Here is a 20394-nt window from a genome sequence, read left to right on the forward strand (position 1 = left end):
AATTTTATTGATTTTAAGGTTGTGTCTAACTATATACAGCTCTCTCTCTCTCTCTCTCTCTGTATATATATATATATATATATATATATAAATATATATATATGTATAACTATATATAGTCCAGACAGCTTTAAATTCATAAATATCAGCCCAAATTCACAAGCTTCCTGAATGCTGAATTACAGACATGCCTATCTATATTTAATCACTTTTTATGTCACCATAAAAGACAGGGTTTTGATTGGGAGAGCCCTGAAAAAAGATTGGAGAAAACAAAAGACAGAGAGAAATATAAAGAAATAGAAAGTAAGAAGAAAGAAGGGAAAGATGAAAGGGGAGAGAGAAAGAAAGAAACACATAGATAAAAAGGGGAAGGTAAACAGTCTTCCAAGATAGGAACAAAAAACCCACTGGATCTCTAGTTTATCTTTCTTAGCAGTGTAGCTAACAGGAATTGTGGTAAGAATAAAAAAGATATAATTCCCTGTGAACACCAATGTATTAGTGAAATTTAAGGTATAATTAAAATTTTCACAAGAGGTTTGATAAGGAAGACAACTTAATTTTCAGTTTTCCATGTATATATGTACAAAGTAAGAGCAATTAAAAAATTGCTCACAATTCACCTCTACAGTGTATCTGTGAGAGTGTACTGTAATAATAAATTTACATGTAACTAGGGATATAAAGTGATCTTAAAGCAAGAAGATAGGTCTCAAAAGACAGCAACAAAATAGATGTGATACTCTTTTTAAAAGGGAAGTTGGACATTTTGTGGTTTTAAAGAAACAGTAAGTAGAACTTACTCGTAGATGGAGAGGGTTATATACTGAGTTACATCATAAGAATTTTAAAAGGTAATTCTAACACTGCAAGAAAATAGTCATATATAAATATATATATATATAGGTATATATATTTGGCTCAATAGATCCATGTATGGATCTGCATGTATGTACACATATATGTTCACATATATTACTATATACACATGTGCACATAGTAAAGATTTAAAGTGTGTATATGTATATATGAAGTGGCCCAAATATTTAATCCAGAAAAGAAATTAATCATTAGATGAGAAGCAACCCAATAAAATAGCAAAATATTCAACAAGTTCATTAAAAATATATTAATAATCAACAGTGCTCCCATACCATAAACTATACTTTAAGTTCATTTAAGAATAAAAAGTACCTCTCATGTTGAATAGAGGATAATCCCAGTGCACAAGGATAAACATGGATATGTGTATGCAAATACATGCACACACACACACATGTTCTTTATTAGTGTCTGTACTTTTCAATGTTCCTGCTTGGTCCTTATTAAAAACTGAGCAAATTATTCAATCAAAGGAATTTTCAAGATGGAAAATTACAGGCTTCTGCTTAAAAATGACCTTAAAATTCAGCACATTAATGTATGGAAATTTCCTTTTCTAGCTATATTCTGATATCTAATGAAATGCAACAGTGAATATCATTATTTATTTGTGTTCCTAATATTTCATACCCCTTTAAAAGTGTATCAGACTATTCAGAATGTGACAAGAACATTAATTATCTAGTAAAGTATATTTTCTTCATGCTAATATTTTAAAGAGCTTCAAATTAGAAAATACATGTTACCAGGTTTGTAATGAAAATAATTGCTATAACTTAATTAAAAAACTTATTGCTGGACAAAAGAGTGCTATTTCGTGTCCTTGAAAATCAAGCTGATAATGGAATGTAAAATTTAAAGATGAATAGGTTTAAGTTTGTTAATGCCTTATAAAATATTTGTGATATGACTTCACTATGCCACCAGTCCTCAAGTCTGATATAAGTTTTGATGGATTATTGTCTACATTTTAAGAGTCTCTCCTACTGCATATATCCTTCACATACCTATCATAGTGTAAGGCTCATAAAAGGTAGAAGCTATTCAACAGAATTTTAATGACATTATCTTAGTGAATTCAGGTTACACTAACTTATAAACCACATAGCTTATATACAATAGAAAGCTGTTTCTGGAGTATAGAAAAGCCAAGACCAACACATCAAGAGCTTCAGTGCCTAATAGAGGCCCATTTCACCATTCACATGCTTTTCTTGAGTGGTGATTCCTTTTATGTCCTCCCATTATTGAAAGGGTATGATGTCAGGCCTCTTAGAAAGGCACTGCATGCACTTCCCATGGGCATTGATCTCATGATCTAAAATTGTCCTAAAGGACCTTCCAAAAATCCTACTTCCTAATATCATCACCTTGGTCATGAAGATTTCTGTATACATGTTAGAACATACTGCAGAAATGAACATAGAAAATCAATGCTTAGACCTTAAAGGAATAGATAAAGCAGTAGTGAGATCTGAAAAGCTTTGAGAGGGCAAGTAAAGATCAAATAAGGAACATAGCAAAAGACATGCCTGTTTTGCTATCCTACACAAGATTTTGTTTCACCCTTTAAGTGTCTAAATAGCTCACATAAACACATGTTCATGTTTATGGGGCAATGTCATTCTTTCTGATGGAGGCATAGAATTTCATTGTGTATGTGTGTGTGTGTGTGTGTGTGTGTGTGTGTATATGTATGTATGTATGTATGTATATAGCACCTTTTCTTGATCCACTCATCTACTGAGGGACATCTGTGTTAGAGAGAGAGAGAGAAAGAGAGAGAGAGAGAGAGAGAGAGAGAGAGAGAGAGAGAGAGAGAGAGAGAGAGAGAGAGAGAGAGAGAAAGAAAGAGAGAGAGAGAGAGAAAGAGAGAGAAAGAGAGAGAGAATAATAGCCAAATAGGAAAAATATATTTGCAACAAACTACTAATGAGAAGCCAGGAGATAATTATTATTTTTTCATCTGATACATTGACCTCAATGAATATTTAGTTAAGTTCCTAGCTTTTTTTCTTAGCAAGTATATGGGGGAAAATACAGTGGCTCAGTATTTTATTTAAATCTTAATCAATCTAATCTAAATAGTGTTTGGTATTTCCTGACCAGCTATTCTTTTTTTTTAATTTAATTTTATTTTATTTGTGAACATACTGTACAGAGGAGTTACAATTACATGGGCAGGATAATGCGTACATTTCTTACCAAGCATTGCAGCCTCCTCCTTTGGTTTACCCTTCACATCCCTTCCCAGCCTCCCCCCTCCCCCCCATCCCAATCCTTCTGCTTCCCCTTCCCCCCTCTCCCCCCCCCCCCCCGCACCGACGTTTTAAAGCTCGTTTTGGACATGACAACTTGTACTTCTCATTGTTGCAACAGGTCCACCTGTATCCTTAAACAACTGGTTTTTCCCCATCTCCTCCACAAGATATACTGACATCAAATATAGTGAAAGCAGGGATTATAATGTGGAGGAGGGACATACAAAGCAACAAAGAGATAATCTTATAAATGCGTTAGAAACACATGCATGAAAGAAAAAAACATTAAAATACATATCTAAGGGTTCATTTTCCTGACATCACATTATCTGACCTTTTCCACTTGACTCATACATCTACTAGATATTACAAATAAGGGAAACCATGGGACCTATGTTTCTTTGGGCCTGGCTTACTTCACTTAATATAATTTTTTCCAAGTTTTTCCATTTCCTAACAAATGGGGCAATGTCATTCTTTCTGATGGAGGCATAGAATTCCATTGTGTATATATACCACATTTTCTTGATCCATTCATCTACTGAGGGGCATCTGGGTTGGTTCCATATCTTAGCTATGGTAAATAATGCTGCAATAAACATAGTTGTGCTGGTAGCTTTAGTGTGGTCTTGTTTGTAAACATTTGGGTAAATGCCCAAAAGTGGGATTGCTGGGTCATAGGGGAGTTCTATGTGAAGTCTTTTGAGGAACCTCCATACTGCTTTCCAAAGTGGTTGAACAAGTTTACATTCCCACCAACAATGAAGTAAGGTTCCTTTCTGTCCACATCCCCTCCAGCATCTGTTGTTGTTAGAGTTCTTGATTTTTGCCATTCTAACTGGAGTGAGGTTATATCTCAATGTTGTTTTGATTTGCATTTCTTTTATGGCTAGGGATGTTGAACATTTCTTCATGTCTGACCAGCTATTCTTTAAGTTAAAAAAATAAGCATAATTATGGGCAAGCACAGGTGGTTGACTACTCGGGAGGCTGATATCTGAGGATTATGGTTTGAAGCCATACGTAAAACACTCATCTCCAATTGAATAACAAAATGGTGGAAGTGGAGCTATGGCTCAAATAGTAGAGCAAAGAAGCAGCACCATCCAAGCCTGAGTTCAAGCCCTAAGACTATGCAAAAAAAAAAAAAAAAAAGCCTAATTAGAAGGAAAATATTTTAGTGGTGATTTATTTCATATTAGATCATAGTAACTCAAGATTAACATTTTAAGTAGTTTATAAATGTAACCAAATGATGTGAGAAAATGGGGAGATTGATAGTTTAAATTTTCAGACTGAAACATTTCCAATGAAATACGTTTTCTAAAGTTGTATTATACAGACTGCAAAGCAGTGGCTCATAATAAAGGATTATAGTCAAATTAAGATAATTTTTGGTTTTAATAAAAAAATCCTCACTATAATACTTCAGATAAATTTATAAAATGCTTTGAGATGCTTTGTATGCATTTCAATTTTTGATAATTTCATTACCACCACCTCTGCTAATTAATGATCACAATTACTTTAGGGAGCTTAACAATTATTTTTTAAACTTCTAACTGGAACACTTCTGAAAATATGCTTATATTATCTTAACTAGTGTGCAAAATAGTTATGGAGAATATGGACAAGGTCCATTACATTGTCATCAAAATTGGACATAAAATAGCCTAATGAGTTTTTTTCCTGCTGGGCCAGAGGAATTTTTAAATAACATCTTGATATTTTACATGACAGGATATTTAAGCTCTTCATGATATCCAGGCTGAATTTTGAAACTAGCTCATGAAACTTTGCTTAAATTGATAATTGAAAATAATTTGTTATGGTAATTCATATATGTACAAGGTAAAATAATTTCCTATTATTCTTCAGCACCAGAGACTAAACTCAGAGACTCCAGCTTTCTAAGAAAATACTCTGTCAATTGAACCATGTCTCTAGATCAAAAAAAAATTGTTCAACTGGTATAATTTTTGGCAGTACTGAAAACTGAACTCAGAATTTTACAATTGCTAGGCTAGCACTCCACCACTTGAACTGTATCCCCAGCCAAAATTTTCAAATAAATATCCATATGTTCGCTTACAATATTATTTATTACTCATTTCAACAAGGCTTTTTAAAAATATGCAGTTTTACATTTATGTTATGGAAAGTTTAAATTTATGTTAGTGTCATTTCATATTTGCCATGGGCAAAATGAATTTTAAATACAAAATAGAATTAGAATTCCAATTAACTTCAATGCCAATTTAACTTTTACTCTATACTTGCTACATCATAGAGCAAGAAATTCAGAAGTAAGTATTTTAGAATGAATACTGATAAAATGATATGATTTATTCAATTAGTTAGATACTTCAAGAAAACAGTAATATAATTATTCACTATTGCACTTTTATAAAGATACAACTTTAAACACAGCAAGCAATATATAATCAGCTCTTTCATTCCATAAGTAAAAGTATAATTCTTAATATCAGAAAAAGCACCTGTAACTTACTTTACTGTGTCCTATACATAAATGTATAAAAATGCTATTTACTTGACAAGTAAAACTTACAAAAGTGTGAGTAATGTTGAACTGGTAAAATAGCAAACTGGTTACATTTTTATGGAAGCGTCACTTACATTACCAAGAATTACAAAACCTCTTAATTTATACAGAATTCAAAATCATGTATATGGAATATCACAAAATAAAGCATTTTAAATTAAACATGGCACTAATGATCTGACAGACACACCCTTTCACTTCCTACAAAGTTCTTTGATTTCATTTTCAGAAAGAAGATTGCATTTGGCTGTAAAGAGAAGATTTACTAGCTTGATCAGAATACCTGAGTTACAAATAGCTCAAGGCACAGGATAAACTAACTGTTTTTCGTAGGGGAGATGAGGAGAGGAAAAATTCAGTTTGGGCAAGTCAATTTTAATGGAGAACATCTGTTTGTATATTTCCTAATAAAAGAAGGTGAGCTGGGTGCCCATGGCTCCTACCTGTAACCCTAGATACTCAGGAGCCTGAGATTTGTGGATCATTGTTTGAAGCCAGTCAGGATACAAAATTCCATGAAACTTTTATAACCAATTTAGCACTACAAATGCCAGAAGCGAAGCTGTGGCTCAAGTAGTAGAGTACTTACTAGTCTTAAGCAGAAAGCTCATGCAGCACCTGGGCCCTGGGTTCAGATGCTAGCGCGCGCGCGCACACACGCACGCGCGCGCACACACACACACACACACACACACACACACACACACACACACACACACACACACACACACACACACACACACACACACACACACACACACACACACACACACACACACACACACACACACACACAAAATCAGCTGTACAAATACCAGGGAAGAAACAGAAAAAAAGTAAATGGGAATTTCTATATACTCAAGAATCTCAAGAGATTTTACAGGATACACTTCAGGATACACTGGAGTTTTAAGAAGGTCAGAACAGAACTAAGCTAATGTACACTTTTGGTAGTTTACTAGCTGATTAATAGAAGGAAGTGAACTAATCAGATGAAAGATGTATTCAGAGGCCTCTGGGTCAACCTGGGGACACCAGAAATAACCAATAAAAACCGTTCAGATGAAATTTCACAAAAAAATTTCAAAGAAAGTTAATCTCATTTGGAATGAGGAAGCAAGAAAACCATCATAAAAACTGCATAAACTTTCAGAAAAGGGGCCATATTCAAGTTCTTACATTGCAGGTAATTGTGTCAACTGAGAAATAACCATTGAAAATTATATAGTGAAAATCAGGATCAAAAACACAATATAGTTCACAATTACACCTAGCATAGTATCTACTCTATGGTTAATCAAATATTAATTAAACTTCTGAAAACTATATGAAGAAAAATGAAAGTGTTCAAAAATTAGGATTTGTTTATATGAGTTTTTTGCTGCTTCAAATTTTATTTCCCAATTTTTCAAACTTTGAAAATCAACCAAATATATATAGATATATTTGAAATATATCTATATATGCACCAAATTTGAGGTATATATACTAGAACTAGAATTTGTAACATTAAAAAATGTATCTTACACCTCAAAAAATGCTGAACTAATAAATTAAATATAGAATAAAAGCATTGGAAAATATGCCTCTTAAAGATAATACTTATAAGTTCTCTTTGGGTTCTATTGCATTTCTAAAATGTTTATTTTAAAGCTGAATTCTAAATCTGAAAAACATGGTATTTTATATTAGTGAGGATACAATAATGATACGCTGTGTGGCCATCAAAGTGCTAAGCATTTGGAATTATTACTCTGACTCTGTTGTTATCCACACTGGTAAGTATGGATTACTACCCTAGACTCAAGATAAGAACATTTTTATGAACTTCTAAAATAAGATATAAAGTTATTTGCCCAAGGCCACACAACCAATAAACTATGGTGTCAAGTTTTAAGCTTATGGTTGTTGACATGTCTCTATTTTTAGGAGGATATTAATTTTTATGTGATTAAGATCAAATTGGTTATGAACTAATCTATCAATTTTCTGTGTTTTATTTCCAGAAATGTATTCATACCAGACCCAAATATTTTTCTTCAGCAATACAAAAATCTGTATAAGTAGGCAATTGGAAGCCCAAAGCAGTTTTACTCTGGATCCTAAGCTGCAAATTTTTTAAGTTTCTTTTCGGGGTATTTAACTTCAAAGAGTTCTAAAGCAGATCATTGTGGTCAAATAAAATCTTAGTGTTACTCGTAATGTCCTCTTCAGTATTCCTTTGATGCTGAGTTCAATATCTTTATGCTTTTACTAAGTTTCTGTTTGAGTATTTGAGTATTTTATAAAGGAAACAGAGTCTGTATTTTTTATGTGTATGCTGATCCTAGTGCTTGAACTCAGGACCTGAGCGGTTTTTGCTCTACCACTTCAGCCACAGCTCCATTTCAAAGGATCTGTATTTTTTGTTAGGAACATGAAATCAGAGACAGGAAAACATGGGTTCAAATCTCAGTTTTGTAGTTTATAAACAAATAATCTCAGACATTCTATTTGCATATCTGAAGCAATAACACTGCCTGACACACTGCCCATTTTAAGCATCAACAGAACTAATCACTTTAAAGAGGTTAACATACTGCTAGCACCCAGACTTGATGAAGAGTCACAACCATTATGTTTTATTGTTATTGTCAATTAATTCTGAAAGATTGATAGTTAATGTATACACTCTTCACATAAAATAAGGTAAAATGAAATTATTATAGTCCCTCCCCTAACTATGATTAAGTTCCTCCCTGCTCCAATCAGTGACTTTGTTGTACCTCATTTATGGAGAGGCAATATTGGAAACAAAATATCAACTATGTTGGAAAAGCTGAATTTATTTTGTTTTGGCTACTCTGTCAATGTCAATAGTACAAATATCTTCCAAGCTTCCAAACATCCGAAGTTTCAGGCAAACAGTTTTCAAAGTAAAAGTGTACCTATAGCGATTCTGAGTAAACTATAAAACAGTTCTAGTAAATTAAATCTTAACAACACAGGTTATTGGTTATGTGGCCCTAGGCAAATTACAGACTTGAATTCAAATCCCAGGTCTAGGGCTCATAACTGTACCTCTTTTGCTAGTTACTTTATCTTTATAAACCCGTTTCTTCATTTAAGAAAACAAGCCTCTCAGAATTCCTGTGATAATCAAATAAAATGATTCAAAATACCACATCATGACTGCAGAGTAGGTTATGATTACTAATGCCTATCATCAACCACTGTACTTGCTAGTAATAGAATATTGAAAATATGTTTGGCTAACGATAATGAGGCAAGCTACTTAGTGTCTGAATTCTGGAGTAGACAGTCTTAAGGCCCAAATGAAGCTTAGGGAACTAAGAGTAGAGTAATGTAAGTGGGAGATAACACTAGACAACTTTTTAAAAAATTTCCCATCACCTTTCAAGCCCATAACTTCTCATAGGCATTTCCTATTCTCTTCAAGAAGAAACATCAGTTTTGTAAGTCAGTTCTTTTTTTTAAATCATCCTTGTGTTTTCTTCCTTAAACTCAAAAAATTTGATAGAAGATAATAATATAAATCTATAGTACATTTTGAAATAGGTAGTTATCTCCAGAAACAGCAGATATGGGTCTATAAAATCTGTGAACCATGAACATCCTGATATAGGGAAATGCCTGATAATACTTAGTTTTCAAAGCACTCTGGTAAAATGTGCCATTCAGTATTGTTTTGCTTTGTTTTGACATTAGGGCGAATATCTAAACTTTATTTCTTCTTTCCTCATTCTTATGATTAGCATTTTTCCATTCCCATGGCAATCTCCATTATTTATTTTTTAAGATTTAGGTATCCATAGTAAAATAGTCACTAGAATAAATAATAAATTATCTCAGGTACATAAAATGCATCTAGGAGATAAGGAAATAATGAAAGTAGTCATACCTGAAAAAGTAAACTGAATTTTTTAAGTACTTCATGGATTGGGGATATAGCTCATTAAGAGCACAGTCTAGCCAACACAAAGCCTTAGGTTTAATCTCCAACAGTTCAAAAAATGTAAGCAAAGAAACTACATTTTGGTAGGACAGACAGTATAGGATAAAACAGTTATCCATGACAATCCAAGCTATTACACAGAAGAAATTGGCAACGTGGGGAAATCAGATAAAAATTTCTAGAATCTTGATTTCCTGCTACCCCTAATTCAGCCTTACCACACTGGCCATTCAAGTCTGTATTCAGTGTGAGATTTCCTTGAAGTCTTCAGTATAGAACATTACAGTGTACTTGATCTAAAATAGGTATGCTTATTTCCTTTCCTGGAATATTCTCTCCACTCTGACCCTATTAGATTCAAACTCAAAGATCATACCATTTCCAACATCATAAAACTATCAGTATCAGAAGAATAGTCTCTTACAACTCCTCCATAAAGATCAGTCAAAAAATACTTCAACTACGTCAGTGCAATGCTTTAGCATCCATGTCTTCTAATGCACCATGTACTAACAAACTTTTTTATCTTGAGTTATTTCAGGAGTCTAACTTTCGCAATTGCAGTGTACAAATGTTCCCAGTAACTCTAAGACTCAGATATTATTTCTCAAATTGACGATTATATCTTCACCAATTTTTTGGTATTTGACCCTCACCAATGTCTATTTTGTTCATTCTATTCTCTTCTAGGAATTGGGACTTACAAGGATGTCTCTCTGTTATTCAAGCATGACATCCTGCTATATCATTGATGAACACTTGGAGTAACTTTAGTTAAGATGGAGCAGAAAGCTTCTTTTTTCCCCTAGGTCCTCCCAAAATGTTTCATTAAATATTCATTTTAGCACTCTTCTTGCACTGGGGATAACCTAAAGTTAATCACTCAACAAAACAATTAGTCACACATCTGTGCTTTAAACAATGTTAAAAATATGACATAGACTCATGTGATTCAGAAAAACACATGTATAAGTATATCATACTAATTATGTTACTAGCAATAAGGATCAATTATCAGACAAAAGGATATACTAAATTTTTATGCTTATATTAGGATCCTGTAGATGATGAGAATTTGAATTTGTAAGAATAAGAAAGATTATTGCCAGAAGTGAAGACAGTATGATTCTTAGTATCAACAAAACATCATAGAACTTAGGTAAGTCCACATACATTGTTACAACACAAAGAGTAAGATTGGATGATAAGTGCTAGGACCAGGAAGCCCCAAATTATGTTTAGCTGAAGTACTCCGCAATGGCTTTGGTTAAAGCCGTAGCAAGAGAAAATAAAATTAGCAATATTTCTTAAATCAAAAGGTTATCTGTGGCCTCTGATGACTACTAGTTTTATTGAGATAACACAAGCTATAATTTTAAATCTTGTATTTCAATTATGTTTTTCTGTTTATTGAATTTGAGGTATGATAAGTGACCTGCTAACAACAATTACAGTGGGTAATAACCTCCAGAAAGCTTGAAGCAAGGTTATATTATATGAGCACTTTGTACAATTTATTTCACTCAGGAATGCATGAGAAACCACAAGAATCCTGAAATCTGGTTGTGCAATACGCTCCTAGTCCTCCATGAAATTCTTCCAGATCACTGAGCTGTAAGCATCTTCCTAAGTTCCTGAGACAGTCATTTTAGGACTGCTGATTGCTTATGACTATGCTCTGGAAATGCAAGCTCAGTCAGATATCAGACCAAACATATGTGAAAGCTTACCGAACACTTGAAATAATGAAACACAGGAGTAGAAAGATCTCTATGCTAAGTCAGCACAGTACATACTATAAGCTAGAAGCAGTACAACTGCAATGAACCAGAAAAGCAAACCAAGGCCAAGCAGTAGCTATGTGGCAAAATTTCATCTTCAGCTCCTTATTGTGCATAGAGATCAGATGCTCTAATTAATTACTATTGAAAAAATGTTCCTAGATCTACTTTCTCTAATGAATTATCCTAGGATGTAACTTTTTTGTCAGTCCTAGGTCTTGGCACATTCCCTAAGCCTCTTTGTGCTCAAGGCTAGAACACTACCACTTGGGTCACAGCACCACTTCCAGTTTTTTCTGAGAGGTTTATTGGAGATAAGAGTCTCAAGAACTTTTCTGCCAGGAGTGGCTTTGAACCATGATCCTTAGACCTCAGATTCCTGAGAAGTTAGCATTACAGGTATAAGCCACTGGTGCCCAGCAAATGTAACATTTGCTGATTGATTAACCAATCTGTAAATGTGTCCCAAGTCATTTTTGTTGTTTTTTTTTTTTTTGTGTGTGTGTGTGGTTTTTTTTATTTTGGGGTCCGGTATGGGGCCTGAACTCTGGGTCTGGGCACTGTCCCTCAGCTCTTCAGCTCAAGGCTAGTGCTCTACCACTTGAGCCATAGTGCCACTTCCGGCTTTTTTCTTTTTGCTTATGTGGTGCTGAGGAATCGAACCCAGGGCCTAAGGCATGCAAGGCAAGCACTCTACCACTGAGCTACCTTCCCAGCCCCTCCCAAGTCATTTTTTACCAACTGTACAATCTATGGCCCAACAAAAGTTATTTACTTACCAATAACCATCCCTTAGTTGTGAATATGCATGCATATCTAAATGTACTAAATATACAAATACACAGAGTTCCCATCTACCACACTTTGATATGCTGCATATTTCATTTATTTCATTTATTAAATAAATGAAAATACCAAAGCTTTACTCATGCTTTCCTTTTCTGTATGTGGATAAGGTTTGCTTTGTATTATATAAAGAATTGAAGTAATCATGAGTTCCATTACTATTTCCACTCATGTTGCTTGGAGGATGGGAACTCTATTTAAACAAAAGGAGGGCTAGCCTTGAGCTGAAGATCTGAGGGACAGCACTCAGGGCCAGGCCAGGAAGGGATGGTAGGGGAAAAACAAAGGAGAAGGCAACAATGCTTGATAAGAAATGTACTCACTACCTTGCTCATGTAACTGTAACCCCTCTGTACAGTATTTTCACAATAAAAAACTTATTTAAAAAAAAACAAAAGGAGGATTTTTAGAAGGATTAAGTGAGTGAACAAGTGAGAAATTAAGTAACCATTGGCCTTAGAACATAACAAATGTTCCATAAATAGTATGTGAATAAGAATGCATTATCCTATACAAATCTTGCTTTCATTCAATTAATAAGCAATTGCTGAGCTTATCTATTCTGTGTTGATAGGTGCTGTGATAGGTGCTAGAGATGATGAAATAAATGTATTGATATAAACTGGGTACTGCTGGCTCATGCCTGTAATCCTGGCTACTCAGGAGACTTAGATCTGAGAATCATGGTTCAAAGCCAGGCCAGGCAAGAAAGTTTCTAAAACTCTTATTTCCAACTAACCACCAGAAAACCAAAATTAGAGCTATGGCTCAAAGTGGTAGAGCACAATCCTTGAGCAAAAACGTTCAAGGATAGCTCCCTGGCTCCAAGTTCAAGCCTCACAATCTAGAGGAAAAAATACTACAAACACACACATAAATATATGTAATTTTTAAAAATCCAAACCCATGTATGATAGGAAGAAATGGAGGGAAGAAGGGAATTTTTAAACTTCAATATTCTCAATTCTGACTCATCATTACTAGGACAAATAGTGTAAATAGAGTACAATCAAGGAGAGAAAACTATTATAACATAATAGTTTACATTTCTGAAATTGTTCTGTGAGGAAATATTTTGTTATTATTGACACAAACTGCAAGCTATTAGAAATTACAAGTCAACATAAATCTCGTCTATTGCTCTGTTCACCCTGTTTCACCCTGTTCCAATGGCTACCAGGAATAACATCAAAGAATCTTCTTCCTAGTAGACCATGAAATTAAAGCTCAGCAAACTGAAACATCCAGTGGGTCTCTTTGTTGGACAAAGCCCAATATGTGAAGTCAGTAAAAATTTCAATGGCTAAAACTAATGTCTGTGGAAAGTGTGTAAGCCTTGAAATCAAGAGAACTTAATGTTAGGGAGAGGCTTCAGATTTCACCCTAAGATTTTGAACAGAGTATGTAGAAAAAAAATCATACCAAGACATTTTCTTTAATCATATAATTTTCAAAAAACAGAAAGCTTCTTTTTCTGAGGAGATCAAAATGAGATGGGATCTTTTTAAAAAGGAATCATTAGCCAGGTGCCAGTGGCTCATGTCTGTAATCCTAGCTACTCAGTAGCCTGAGATCTGAAGATCGTGGTTCAAAGTCAGACCAATCAGGAACGCCCCTGAGACTCTTATCTCCAATAAACCATTAGAAAACTGGAAGGTGCTGTGGCTCAAGTGGTAGATCACTCACCTTGAGCTGAAGAGCACAGGGACAGCCTGCAGACCCAGAGTTCAAGCCCTACCACCACCAACAAAAAAAAAAAAAGGAGTCACTACATTTCTCATTATAGGTAAATCTTTTCTGAGTCATCCCATGACAGATGGAACTCAAAACTTTCTATATTTGTGCACAAAAGCAAGCCACTGCTTACTATTCTCCTTTATGGATTCAATTTTTAACAGAACATTGTGTTAAAAAATGTAGTATTTATTAAGCTCACATCAAAGCTCAGGTCCTATTATTATCACTGCATAAATGCATTAACTTACTATTTTTACTTTATTTACATAATCTTTTAGTAAAAAAAAGGGGGTTCAATTCAATATGTCAATTTATGAGTACAATGCATCTTGATCAACAATACCCCTTTAATTGTGTAGCTTAAAGTAGTAGATCGTCAGTCATGAGCAAAAGAGCCAAGCAAGGCCATTGGCCCTGTACTGGCATAGAAAGAAAAGAAGTGTTCTGGATTCCAGATTGCTTATATGCTTCAACTAGAAGTATCATCCATCACCTAACTAGGGTCATTTTGCTCTACCCAGATAGGAATCATGGGCAGGCAAAAAGCTCTTCCAGTGTTGAAGATTCTTGGCTCTTAAGTGCCTAAATCACAGGGGCTGCACTGGTATAGCCAGAAGCTTATAGCCCTAGGCTAAGAGCCTACAGTTCCAGCTTTAGATGCAAGCAGCTGTAGTTGTCATGTACCTTTCTCAAAGGGCCACCAGGTGCTGGCTTAAGTAAAATCCATCTGCCTGCTTGGCTAAGGGTCCTTTACTCAAGGCAGCCAGGCTACTAAGGAAGGCTCTAACAGCTGTCAATAGAGTCAAGATATCCCTGGCTACCAATCCTAAGCCTACTGAAAGGAAAAAAAGACCTAAAGGGGTGCTTACCAGAAAGATATAACATTAACATTATTTAACAGTATTTGTCAGTATTCTAACAGTGCTTAACAGCTGCTCCAGTGTCCAAGAAAAAGGTGGGTTCTGCTAATCAATCTCAAAAGCAGTATCTTTGTATCATTCAAAATCTTTGTAGTCCCAATATGTGATGCTATTAACAGAGTTTATTTTCAATAGATCAGATCTGATGCTATAGTACAGCAATGTGAAAGGAGCTAGAAAATACTTAAGAAACAAAATGTTTCTACAGATAGCAATAGAAATTATAACTAAAGAAATTCACTAAAATATTATAAATCTCTATGTGTATATATAAAGCAATTACATAAGGGAAAAGAAGAAACCTCAGGCAAAAGTTACTTATCAATAATGTAAGAAATAGTCTAACTGGAATATGTTGTATTTAACAATTCTCACTCCCACATCTAGTAGTAAATGACTATAATGACTAAGTAAATGACTATAATCCACAGAATTCTAAATTTTCATCAACTTCATTCAATGTAAAGAGCTGACCAAATAGAGAAAATATAACACAATAAACAAATAAATAATGCAATCTTCAAAAAGCAGAAACTCCTGCCTTTTCAAATCTCAGCAGCAAATGTGATAACCAGGAGTAGAGTCAGGTCTCAGTACTATTACTTGTGAGTTTCATTTAAAAAAGAGCTGTGTGGAATGACCCCTAACAGGATCTCAGTGGAGAGGTCAGACAACAAATTTTCAGTACCACCTCAATATTTCCTCTTCCCACTAATACACACACACACACACACACACACACACACACACACACACACACACACACACACACACACACACTCGAGCACGTGCACACACATGCATACACATGCATGCACGCACACAAGACAATGTTTGGAAAACATCACCCAGCCTTCTCCTGCCACTGAAAATGAGGGTGATAAAATACATCGCAGTTCAGATGGGAATGGTGTCAAGGAGAATCTGCACATAATTTTATCAGAGGAAACAGATGATCCAGAGATAGAGCAGCTAGCTTTTGAACAGCAAAATAAAAATAAATGGCAGGGCAATTATATGTAAGCAAAGGCATCAAGAACTAATAAATCAAAATAAAAGTCAAAAGACAAATGAGGAATCAATCTGGAAGAAAATACAATTCAAACAAGAGTAATTGAATTTTGGCAACTGCTTCATTTAGATAATACTCAAAATATGAATTTTTAAAAATATCACAAAAGAAGAAAGGCAATGTGGAAATAACAAGACAAGTTGTGAGCAAAAGAAAAAGAAAATGACTCAGGAAAGAAAACAATATTAGTTCCCATCTAATAAGTTATATATAAAAAGGGAAAACTGAACACTTCCAAAAGTCAAGTTACTGATGTAGAAAACATGCTAATCTCAGCAATTTCAGATGCAAACAGAAACTGGGATGATAGCTAAAACAGGATTAAGGATTAAGGATGACTTAAATAATTATTATAGTTTAGAAAATCACGCTGGCATTGTGCTCTACATCTGTAATCCCAGCTACATAGGGGGAAGATTATCAGGATTATAGTTTAAGGCAAGCCTGGTCAAAAAGTTAGTAACATCTCAAATCAACAAAAAAGCCTAATGTGGTGACCTGCACCTGTAATCTCAGCAATTGCAGGAGAACAAAGTAGAAGGATCTCAGTCTGAAGAGCAGTACTTGAAAAATAACTAAATCAACAAAGGGCTCATTCATAGCTCAAATGGTTCCTGAGTTCAAATCCCATAATCACTAATATGCTTACAGGAAAAATTATCAGAGATGCCCACGGTAACAATGAAAAATGAAAAGTGAAAAATAAAAGTTAAGAGGACAAGAACATACCAGTTATCGCCACACAATTAGTCCACTTCAGCACAATTTCTAGTTGTTATTAAAATGCAATAATTACATTATTGGAGAGGAAGTCAAAAAATGTATGATTGCTGACCACTTTTTGTAGCAGGAAGTCTAAATGAGATTAGGATGAAGTTCAACCAACTTAATGATTTTGATCATCTTTTCTTAAATGCAAGAAGATTCCTTAGAAACATTAAGTTATGTTGGGAGAATATTGTAAATGAGATTTGCTAGCTCCTTAAGGTTCCTTTTCATTCATAAAATTCCAAAAAGTAGTTTTGGGAGAAGCAAGGGATTAACTAACAGAAGCTTACTCTCCATTTCTCCATCTTTTTCTCTCTACAGTCTCACCTGTGATGGCTTTGAAACTAAAGCTGTATTTCTGGATGGAGAGAAACAGGGAAGAGGACAACCAAAGAAAAGAACCAGAGCAGCTGAGTCACTGTGAGAGAATGGGAATGGAAAGGGATCTGCCCTAACACTGTAATCTCAAGTGGAGCCTTACTTTCTTTACCCCCAAGTCAAGAGCTGGGAGCCCTCACTCAGAATGATCTCTATGCTGATGCTGTAAGTAAGGAGGTATATTACCAAGGGCAGTCCTATTGAGGACAAATTGCTTTATGAAATTTTGCAAGCTCTATGGAAAAATTGCACAATTCTGAGTTCTCCAAATTTAGGGTTCTATACTATAGAGATCTGATCATATTTAGCCTACCTTTCCATTTAAATTTGTTTGTTGTATCCTGCTATGGTCCCCATTCTTGGAAATCATACTCATTCTTCCCTTGTAGCTTTGACTTTGAAATAGCCTGTCAGTGTTTAGTTATTGCTTCTTCAAGCTGTGTTTACTTAGCTCTGTTTCTTCTAAGTCACTCTCATTATTTCCTTAATCAGGGCTCTAGTGCTTCTGTGAATCACCTTCCTACCAATGTCACCACTGGTAGTAAAATGCCAGAACTCAGGGATAATTATTGTTTTGCATTTATATTCTTATTACTTTGCATTTATATAGCCTCCTTCTTCATATAATGTTTTATTCACAGCAAGTCTTTCCTGGGGATTCTTGTTAAGCATATTAAAGAAATCAGAAAACTGCATAAAGAAATACAGTAAAAAGATCTCATGAATTATTTGATTTTTAAAAATTTTTAGATGAAGAAACAGTCCAAGAGAGGTTGACTGACTGACCTAAAGGGAGAGCCAATAATAAAGAATTATTTTCCTGACTTAGGCACTAAATTAATTTTTGAAGTGAGAAAATGTAAATGCATTAACAAGGGAATTAATTAGTATAACTCACAAACTACAGTAATATTTGTGGGAGTGTGGCTATAATGTGAGGATTAAGATATTCAAATGACATCTGAGGCTAGCCTTTACCTGAATGTATCTACTCTGGGAAGGAGAAGCTTGACAAGAGCCTTCTCTCAGAGAGAGAGATATATATTCATAGCTCAGGATGGGCAGTCAATGGGAAACTTTCAATCTGAGGATATTCTGAATACAACACTACGGCCTGGGCTGCATATCTCCTACAGTCTTCAAATTTTGGTTTTACAGACTTCTTTCATATGTTCTATAGAAATAATTGCTATGTACTTTAGTTGCTTAAAAAGCCAAGAGATGTTCATCCACTCTTTGTGCAATTTTCTGAGACATTTTCCTATGGGACAAGCTTGTATTTCCAAATAAAATTACTGAAAGGATAAATTTCTTATTGGAGCTCTGAAGCTGTAAAGATTTTATCCTTGGTATAGAAACATGATGCCAATATAAACATTGACTTTTATGCCCTCCTGTTGTTAAAACCCTTAAACTTTTTCTTGGTTGCCACTTGTAAGATAGAACAGTCCATTTCATTTCTGTATATAAAAAGCTATTTTGATCTGTTAAGGCTGTTGTGAGCAAATATCAGCACCTAGGAAAGCTATAGACAATATAAATTTATTTCTTACCATCTGGAAACCTTAAAGTTCAAGACCAAGGCATTTGGTGTTAAGAGTTCAGTTTTTCTGTGACACATGACATTAATGTTACATGTCCTCACCTGGTTGAGGGGGTGAGGATATCTGTGCAACCGCTTCTGTAAGACTAATGCCAATAAAAAGGCTACACTTCAATGACCTACTCAACTCTCTCCAGGAAAACCCTATTGCTCACACTTCTGATTCTAATTGTTCTCCACACTACCTTGCTACAATCAAGGATACATCACAGACTACAATTATTACCTGTTCTGGTAGTTTGGGTACTGTTCAAGATTTTAACAAGATTGTTATGAAATAGGATAGCTTCTTACTTGTGAGCATTTAAACTGGTGACAAGTTAAATAGGAGTCTCTAGAAATCTTGAACATTTTTAAAATCAAAAGCACAAGCAAATTTTACCTAGGCACAACATATTCTAAATTAAATTACTGAGATACTGCCTTAGTTATTTTTACTTATTTTTCATTACATAGCTTTCCAGGGTTTATATATTTGAAGATATGTAACTTTCCAGTTTACTAATACAATTTCTATTCAGGTGATATGATAGGCAGGCAACATTAAATAAAACATCTGCAGAGCAGATGTCATCCTTGACTGATGCTGTTTCACAATGATATGATAAAGGCAATGCACCTGCTGGAAATTCAAATAGCAGCATACATAAGATGGAGGCATGGAGGATTTTGAAAACTTTAAAATAGCACTCTTGCATTTTTATTTTCCTAAGCATACAGTCAACCATCATATTTATCTTGTTTTTACAAAGATGTACATGTTCTTCCAAAGCTGAGTGCATGGAGACAGATGCTCTGCAGTGAACGAATATCGAGGAAATAATAAATTGGAACTGACAAGTGCCTTCAGCCAAAAGTCCAAAGGGAATTCTCATCTTGAAATCATACATAGCAGAAGGAGCCAAAGAAAGAATGAAATGGCAAAAGTGCCAATGTTAATCCAAATATTAAGCTCAAGGGTTGTGTTAGGCCAATCTAATTGAACGAGCAATCGTCTTTCCTTCATTTTGAATTAAAGTATGTTCAAAAAGAGAGGAAATGCTGGAATATTCTCAACTGGATTAGCAGAAACAAGACAGATGAATCAGCAGCATAATGAAGAAATAATGTTGGAGTGACTGGCCTTTGTCCTTATAAGAATTGGCAAACTTATGGATCTTGAAAGGAAATAAACCAACAAAAACAATGTATCAATAAACAGCATTATGACAGAAACAGTTTAGATAGCTCTGTGTAAAATGAAGGTCCTACTTTTGAGAAACTTGAAACCTAAAAAACACAACAATAACAATATTAAGCCAAGCATGGATGGCTCACACTTATAATCTTAATTTCTTGAAAAGATGAGATCTGAGGATCACACCTCCAAGGCAACCTGGGCAGAAAAGTCTGAGAGATTCTTACCTTCAATTATCAAACATAAACACTGGCCTGAGGCATGGTTCAGGTGGTAGAGTATCAGTTGTGAGGAGAAGCTGAGTAAGAACACAAGGTTCTTACCCCAGTGCCAGAACATGATGATATGCATACATACAGACATGAACAAATTAAATAAGTAAATAAATAATAATAATAAAAAACAGAAGTATTAAAAGTAACATGTATCATCATCATCATTATCAATA

This window comes from Dipodomys merriami, unplaced genomic scaffold (assembly GCF_024711535.1).
Source record: "Dipodomys merriami isolate MVZ:Mamm:240054 unplaced genomic scaffold, mDipMer1.0.p SCAF_29, whole genome shotgun sequence".
Taxonomy (NCBI): domain Eukaryota; kingdom Metazoa; phylum Chordata; class Mammalia; order Rodentia; family Heteromyidae; genus Dipodomys; species Dipodomys merriami.